Source organism: Saccostrea echinata, unplaced genomic scaffold (genome assembly GCF_033153115.1).
Source record: "Saccostrea echinata isolate AGI-Se365-2 ecotype Australia unplaced genomic scaffold, CSIRO_AGI_Sech_v1 ptg000036l, whole genome shotgun sequence".
In the NCBI taxonomy this organism is placed as follows: Eukaryota; Metazoa; Mollusca; class Bivalvia; order Ostreida; family Ostreidae; genus Saccostrea; species Saccostrea echinata.
Window position 1 is genome coordinate 1,537,127 of NW_026889785.1, and position 7,979 is coordinate 1,545,105.

Below are 7,979 nucleotides of genomic sequence, written 5' to 3' on the forward strand. Positions count from 1 at the left end.
ACTATCACTAATCATGCTGATGAAAAAAAAAAAACACTAAAATAAACAAAGGAGCATAAATAATACTTTGCACATATGACAATCACAAGTAGGGACAATCACAAAGCACATTTACTAGCATTAATCATGTTAATAGAAGAAAAAACTGGGGAAAAAAAACAAGGAAAGCAACATAGATAGTAATTATACATATGACTAGCACACACATGGACAATCACAGAACAGGAAAATAAAACAAAGCAAAACATAAAACACAAATTCATATTAGAAATAAAAGATACACCACAGAACTGGATTTCTATTTTTTGTAAAGTCATATCAAGACACCTTCATACGTGTACATGATATAAATTTATCTCTATTTATATATTGAACAAAGCTTCATCAGTGTTCAACTAAATTTAGTAAATAAATAAATTAAAAAAAAAAACAAAAAAACAATAATAATATGTTAATTAGGCGGTGTGACCGTTAGTGAGGGCAAAGCCATCAAAAGAACATTTCTACATTTTATTGTTTAATGATAAATCATTGTTAAAATCAAATTGTAATCAGTATTAGAAAATTATAACAACCTCAGTCCTCTTAAAAAGAACCCCTTCTCTTACCTCAGATACGTTTCATTCAAACAATGAAATTTAAGGGAGCCGACTGGGGTTTTATTGAGTGAAAACTACAACAGAGAAACTCTTTAGTTTTATACCATATGTAATTTATAATGACTTCAGTGTACATACCAAGTTTAGGGAAAATCTACTATCTACTAGAGATATTTTTAGGAACCGTCTCAAAGTACAGGTATATTTAATATAGGATTATTCGGGAAAGTACGATTTTTTTGCACTTCAAAGCAAATTATTTAAATACTACAATAGCCTTTTGCTCAAATTATAGTATGTGATGAGTAGTACTATAATATACATTATATGTAAGAAACATAAAATTCTACCTTCTGTATTTCAGAGGGGGCATCTCAAAATGTCAAAATTAACGACATTTTCATGTTTTATGGAGTACTACAATGTATGACTGCACAAAGGATTTCTACAGAACACCTAAAAAAATAATTATGAAATTCTTAAATTTCTATGTTTTAAATCTCAAAAGCTTATATTTTATAATTCTTCTTTTATAACATTTTTTATGACCAATTCCATAAAAACTTCAGTTTATCATAACGTCACAAACACACTATTACAACGTCAATCTACCTTTCAGTTGAAAAATTGTTTTAAAAATCAGTTATATCAAATTGTAATTAGATTTTTAAACCTGTGATTTTTTAATTTTGTCTAATTTTATTAATTATACAGAAAAGGAGTTTTAAAAGAGTAAAATTAATACTCTTCGTTTTACTATGATGCTAGAAGTATTGCGCAATGGAAACCCCAGTCGGCCCCATTAAGGGTACATTGCATTTGGTTTAATAAATCGGAAAAAAAAATTACTAAAACATTCCATCATGAGTCGCATAACCAGAGCAGTACAATTAACGGAGAAATTATAAGAGAGTATGCAGTGGACCAGTCAAGGATTTAACCTACTCAATCTCAAGAGTTCTTTTTTAAAACGTTAACTGTATGTGTCCAAAAATAAACAAACTTGCCTGCACATCATTTCTTTCATCAATTTATAAAAAAAAATATATTTACACAAATGTTTACATTCGGTGAATCATTCAGGCAATCCATAGGTATATCGACTTGACAGAAAAGCTTTTCTGTCAAGTCGATATATCTATGGATCAACCTCATGAAAGGGCTATATTTGTAAAAGAAAACTTATTTGAAATAAACATGTCATGTGTTTTGCAGTACTCTATAGGTATATATACATATACAAATTTATAGTATGCAGTTTAATTGTTTCAACATCATTTTGGTAGTGTCCTTTCTGACATATTTTATTTTATCAAATAAATTCTGCAATATGACTACTTCTCAGAAAGGACAGTAGGAACGGGGGGTAGGGGGGGGGGGCACGGGCACGACGTCTGATGACCTTTTTTTTTTTTTTTGCTTGTCAAGGAATTTCGGTACTTGATAGTGCCCGCCAACTGGAAATGTATGGCTGTGCCCCCTCAAAGTGAAATTGCTTCCTACGGGCCTGAACACAGAAGTCATAATTATACATGTATACCTTTGTATATATTTACATTTTGTTTACTTTGACATATAGCTCAGTTGATAGAGCACCTGACTGGAGATTCTGGGGGACCGGGTTCGAATTCCGGTCTGGTCTGCTGCATGTTTCTCCTCTCCCGTTACATTACAAAGACAAATAAGGGTTAAATTACTTAATTGTAGTCAAAAATGCAATTTAAACGTGAAACGTTTTATCCTAATCTTCTACATTAAGCATTATTAAGATTAATATTAAACAATATTTACTCTATAGATTTACAGGCATATTCATTAATGTATTCATAAAATTTACATGTATCATGAAGTCCTTGCCAATATTCTCTGTCAATATATTGTATGTCAAATTATTATCATTTCTCTGATGTATATGCATGTACAAACCAAAAGTTTGTATTCAAGTGAGAAAAAATGCGCAAAACAAAGGTAAAGATGTACTGATTCATTTAAACTATATCATTTCCCTCTCACACGATGTTATGAATAACAAGAGACCAGTGGCCATAATGCTCACATGAGTCCTCTTGGCCCTTAAGGTCTTCATCAGAAGATTAAAGAAAAATCCACGTTGAATTTTATAAAAATAAATTCCATATTTATACACACCTTTAGTTTTAGAGCTAGAAATAATCCATAAAAGACTAAATGCAGAACAATTTAACATGCAAACATTTGCCAAACAATTCTCTGTTAATAAAAATAGAATTCTGATTTTTTTTGTAAAGATGATAAATGTCTCTAGAACTGCATGTTATACATAAATGTCCAAACTATTCCATAGTGTAGGTGAAAACAATGCTCTTCAAAGGGTAAATTAAAATGGACACAAGATTTAAGCCATGCAATCATATGAAGCGAGGAGTATGAAAGCAATTAAGGGTAATATAACAAACCACAACCCTCTGGCCTACTTGTGAGCTACTTTCAATTGTCTATTTGGATTTTATAACTACAAATCATCATGGATATATCCAATATAATTAATACTTGAAACACTTAAGTCATACAATAAATCACAATATATCACAATGTTATGATTTGCTATAACTTTTGTCCACATTTGTAATATGCACACAGAACTGAAGCAGCAACGTGCTTTTCACTTCTCACCTTTTCATCTGACCAAATATTCATCAAATTAATGTTACATGTTACCAAGGGATAACTATTCACAGATCAAAACATTATTATATATCTTTTCTTAGAATTAAAATGAGAATAAATTTGTATTACAATAGGCACAAGTGCCGTAACGTTCACCTGAGTATAATACAACACGACGAAGAATCCATAGAAGTATAAAACAAAATAAACTAATACATGTAGATGAAGAAATACTTGAATACAAACTTTTGGTTCGTAAATGTACATGCATATACATCAGAGAAATGATAATAATTTGACATACAATATATTGACAGAGAATATTGGTAAGGACTTCATGATACATGTAAATTTTATGAATACATTAATGAATATGCCTGTAAATCTATAGAGTAAATATTGTTTAATATTAATCTTCATAATGCTTAATGTAGAAGATTAGGATAAAAAGTTTCACGTTTAAATTGCATTTTTGACTACAATTAAGTAATTTAACCCTTATTTGTCTTTGTAATGGTAATTGGGGCGTGGGGGGTTGTTACACCTTCCGCTTTTGTTTAGTTCTAGAGATTGGCCCTTTATGGTATTTAAAAAACTAGAGGTAAGAAAAAAATCATGTAAACACAGTTAACACACAGGGTGCCCCGCTTCAAGGGAGATACTCAATGTTAATAATACATAACCAAGGATATTTATGCAAGATGTATTTCAGGGAGATGTTGTTTTACAAACCTCTTACAGACAAACCCGTTCAAAATGATTTATTTTATTAATTAGTGCCTGAAAATATTTAAATAAAGCCATAAAATTTCAAAAGTAGATCACGGTGACCTACTTTTCAGTCAACTTACTCCGAGGACCCAAGACGCATCAACTGACAAAGTTTGAGGATTCTAAGCCAAATAGTACCCAAATTATTTAAATGACTTACTTTGACTTATTCCTGTTCGCTCCTTGGGGAACATAGGGCCGCAACCACACCGCGCCATTGGACTCTGTTTTGGGCTATGTTTTTTTTAATTGGGTCCAGGTAAAACCTGCCTCTTTTGCCTCCATTTCCACGGACCTTCTCTATGTTTATCTGGGTCACCAACCCTCCTCTTTACTTGTGGGTTCCAATCCAGAGCCTGTTTTGTGATATTGTTTGAGGATTTGCGTAAAGTGTGGCCTATCCAACCCCATTTTCTCTCCTTTATGTCAATATATATGGGATTTTGGTTGATTCTCTCCCATAGGCTGTTGTTTGATATTGTGTCAGGCCATCTGATGTTAAGGATATGGCGGAGACATTTATTGATGAAAGATTGTAGTTTGTTGTTTATTGTTTTAGTTACCTTCCAGGTCTCAGAACCATATAAGAGAACTACTTTAACATTTGTGTTAAATTAAAATCCTGATTTTACTGTTTATGTAGAGTTCTTTAGAATTCCAGATTTGTCTGAGGGTATTGAAAGCATGTCTTGCCTTATTATTTCGGCTTTTAAAAATGTTTAAATATAGCTATAAAATTTCAAAAGTAGGTCACAGTGACCTACTTTTCAGTCGACCTACTCTGAGGACCTAAGATACATCAACTGACAAAGTTTGATGATTCTAAGCCAAAAAGTAAACAAAATATTTGAATATAGCCAAAAAATTTCAAAAGTAGGTCACGGTCACCTACTTTTCAGTTGACGTTTTTTGAAGACCCAAGATGCATCAACTTACAGAGTTTTATGATCATAGGCCCTAAAATTTCCAAAATATGTCTCTTAAATGCTTTGAAATCGAATGCCTGCAAAGTTCAAATAGTAGGTCACTGTGACCTTTTTTGAAGTTTGATGACCATAGGCCTTAAATTGTTCAAAATATGCCTCTAATCATTTTGGAAAAATGGTTGCAAAATTTTAAAAGTAGGTCACCGTGACCTACTTTTGAGTCAACATGATATGAAGGTCTCAGATGCATCAACTGACAAGATTTGATGATCCTAGTCCTTATGGTAAGCAAAATATCAACATTTTAATAAAATGTAATTGTTGGTTAAATTTAAAGTGACCTTGAGACCATGACCATAGCCCCAGGGTGATGTCTTGTGCAATTTTTAATCTACAACATATCCTCATCCTTTTGTGTAAGTTTGGAGATAATCTGCCCAGTGGTTCTTAAAAAGATTTTTTTTAAGCAACCAGTACTTTTGGTTTTATTTACCTAATTATCTCCCCTTGTTTAAGGGTCATAACCCTAGTTTTAGTATAAACGGGAGCCCTTTGGGCCAAGGATACCCTGTGACAAATTTGACAAAAATTGGCCAAGGGGTTCTTGAGATATGGCCCATATTCTAAAAAGTTTACACACACTGCACAAATAGCTATAGCATTAGCTCTTTGAGCCTTTGGCTCAGAAGAGCTTAAAAGATTAAGTAGAATGATTCAAGCTTGGTTTCTGAAAATACTAAAGACTTAAAACAGATTTTTCGACAAGGGATAGGTGAAATCTACTTTTTTCTTTTCTAAAACCAAAAAAAAAAAAAAAAAATTGACAAGCATTCTGAGAGTATTGCATTAGCAATACTAGTCCCCTACCGGCAACTGTAATCTGGTTCCCGTTAAGAATTGAAAATGCCATAATTCCGTCAAAAATCAATGAAGCGGGACGAAATGCAAACTTGATCTATAACTAATCAAAGTTAAGTCACATACCAAAAATCAGCTCAATATCTGAAAGCGTTAAGAAGAAAATTGCGGAAAACCCCATAAAATTGAAAAGGCCGTAATTCCGTCAAAATTCAATGAAGCGGAACGAAATGCAAACTTGATCTGTAACTCATCAAGATACACTCACATACCAAAAATCAGCTCAATATCTGCAAGCTTTTAGGAAAAAAGTGCGGAAAACCAAGTGGGACAGGCTGACAGACAGACAGAGGGACAGACAGACAGACAGACAGACAGACGGACAGACAGACAGACGGACGGACAGACTCAGAGGAAACCTATAGTCCCCTCCGGTTTCACCGGTAGGGGACTAATAATAATCAGGAAGAAACTTGTAAATTTTAACAAGCATTCTGAGAGTATTGCATTAGCAATACTAGTCCCCTACCGGCAAGTGTAATCTAGTTCCCGTTAATTCCGTCAAAAATCAATGAAGCGGAACAAAATGCAAACTTGATCTATAACTCATCAAAGTAAAGTCACATACCAAAAGATCAGCTCAGTATCTGCAAGCGATTAGACGAAAATTGCGGAAAACCCTTAAAAATTGAAAAGGCCATAATTCCGTCAAAAATCACTGAAGCAGAACGAAATGCAAACTTGATCTGTAACTCATCAAGATACACTCACATACCAAAAATCAGCTCAATATCTGCAAGCATTTAGGAAAAAAGTGCGGAAAACCAAGTGGGACAGACTGACAGACAGACAGAAAGAGGGACAGACAGACAGATGGACTGACAGACTCAGAGGAAACCTATAGTTCCCTCCGGTTTCACCGGTAGGGGACTAAAAAGGGATATATTTATAAAGTGTAATGTTGAGATATTTTTCTAAAATATTGCTATGAATTGTGATATTAGTCCCCTACCGGTGAAACCAGAGGAGACTATAGGTTTCCTCTGAGTCTGTCCGTCCGTCCGTCTGTCTGTCTGTCTGTCCCTCTGTCTGTCTGTCTGTCAGTCTGTCCCACTTGGTTTTCCGCACTTTTTTCCTAAACGCTTGCAGATATTGAGCTGATGTTTGATACATGAGTCTATCTTGATGAGTTACAGATCAAGTTTGCTTTTCGTTCCACTTCATTGATTTTTGACGGAATTACGACCTTTTAAATTTTTAGGGGTTTTCCGCGATTTTTTTCTAAATCTTGATCTATAAGTAATGAAGGTTAAGTCACACACCAAACATCAGCTCAATATCTGAAAGCGTTTAAAGAAAAATTGCGGAAACAATGAAAAATTGAAAAGATCGTAATTCTGTCAAAAATCACTGGAGCGAAACAAAATGCAAACTTGAACTGTAACTCATCAAGATACACTCACATACTAAAAATCAGCTCAATATCTGCAAGCGTTTTAGGAAAAAAGTGCGGAAAACCAAGTGGGACAGACTGACAGACAGACAAACAGATGGACAGACAAACAGACAGACAGACGGATGGACAGACTCAGACTAATAAGGCTGTCCAGAGTTAACTCTGTGTTAAAGTACACCACCTGAATGCATAGGTTTAAGAAAAACTGTTGTTTTAAAACAACATTTCATGAAAAATAGACAACATGAATTTTGGAGCATATCTGGGATATTTAATACTACCAGAATCTCTTCTTTTACAGACAATGAAACCTTAAAAAAATATCAGAGACTATGTATCACTTAAAAGATCACAGTAGTTTCATTCATGCTATTTAAATGTTTTATTTTTTAAATTTAAATATCCCCCCTTTCGTATGTTTTTGAATTTTTTGTAGGTGACATTAAATGTAGAATTAATTTCAGAAGCCTAAAATGAGAAAAAAAAAACTTTTTAGATTACTGTAAATACTTCAGGAAATCAAGGTAATTTATCACATGCTTCTTCAATTTAGTGTGATGTCTTCATCAAACAAACTGTATCAAAAAATTAAAATCGTAAATTCAGAATGGCTCTATCCTTAAATAAAATTGTTATTACCTTCTTGGACAGAGGAACAAGTCTTTAATAGTATAACCAGTTTTGTAGTTTTATGAATTGATCTCAAAAACAGCATGCAATGCT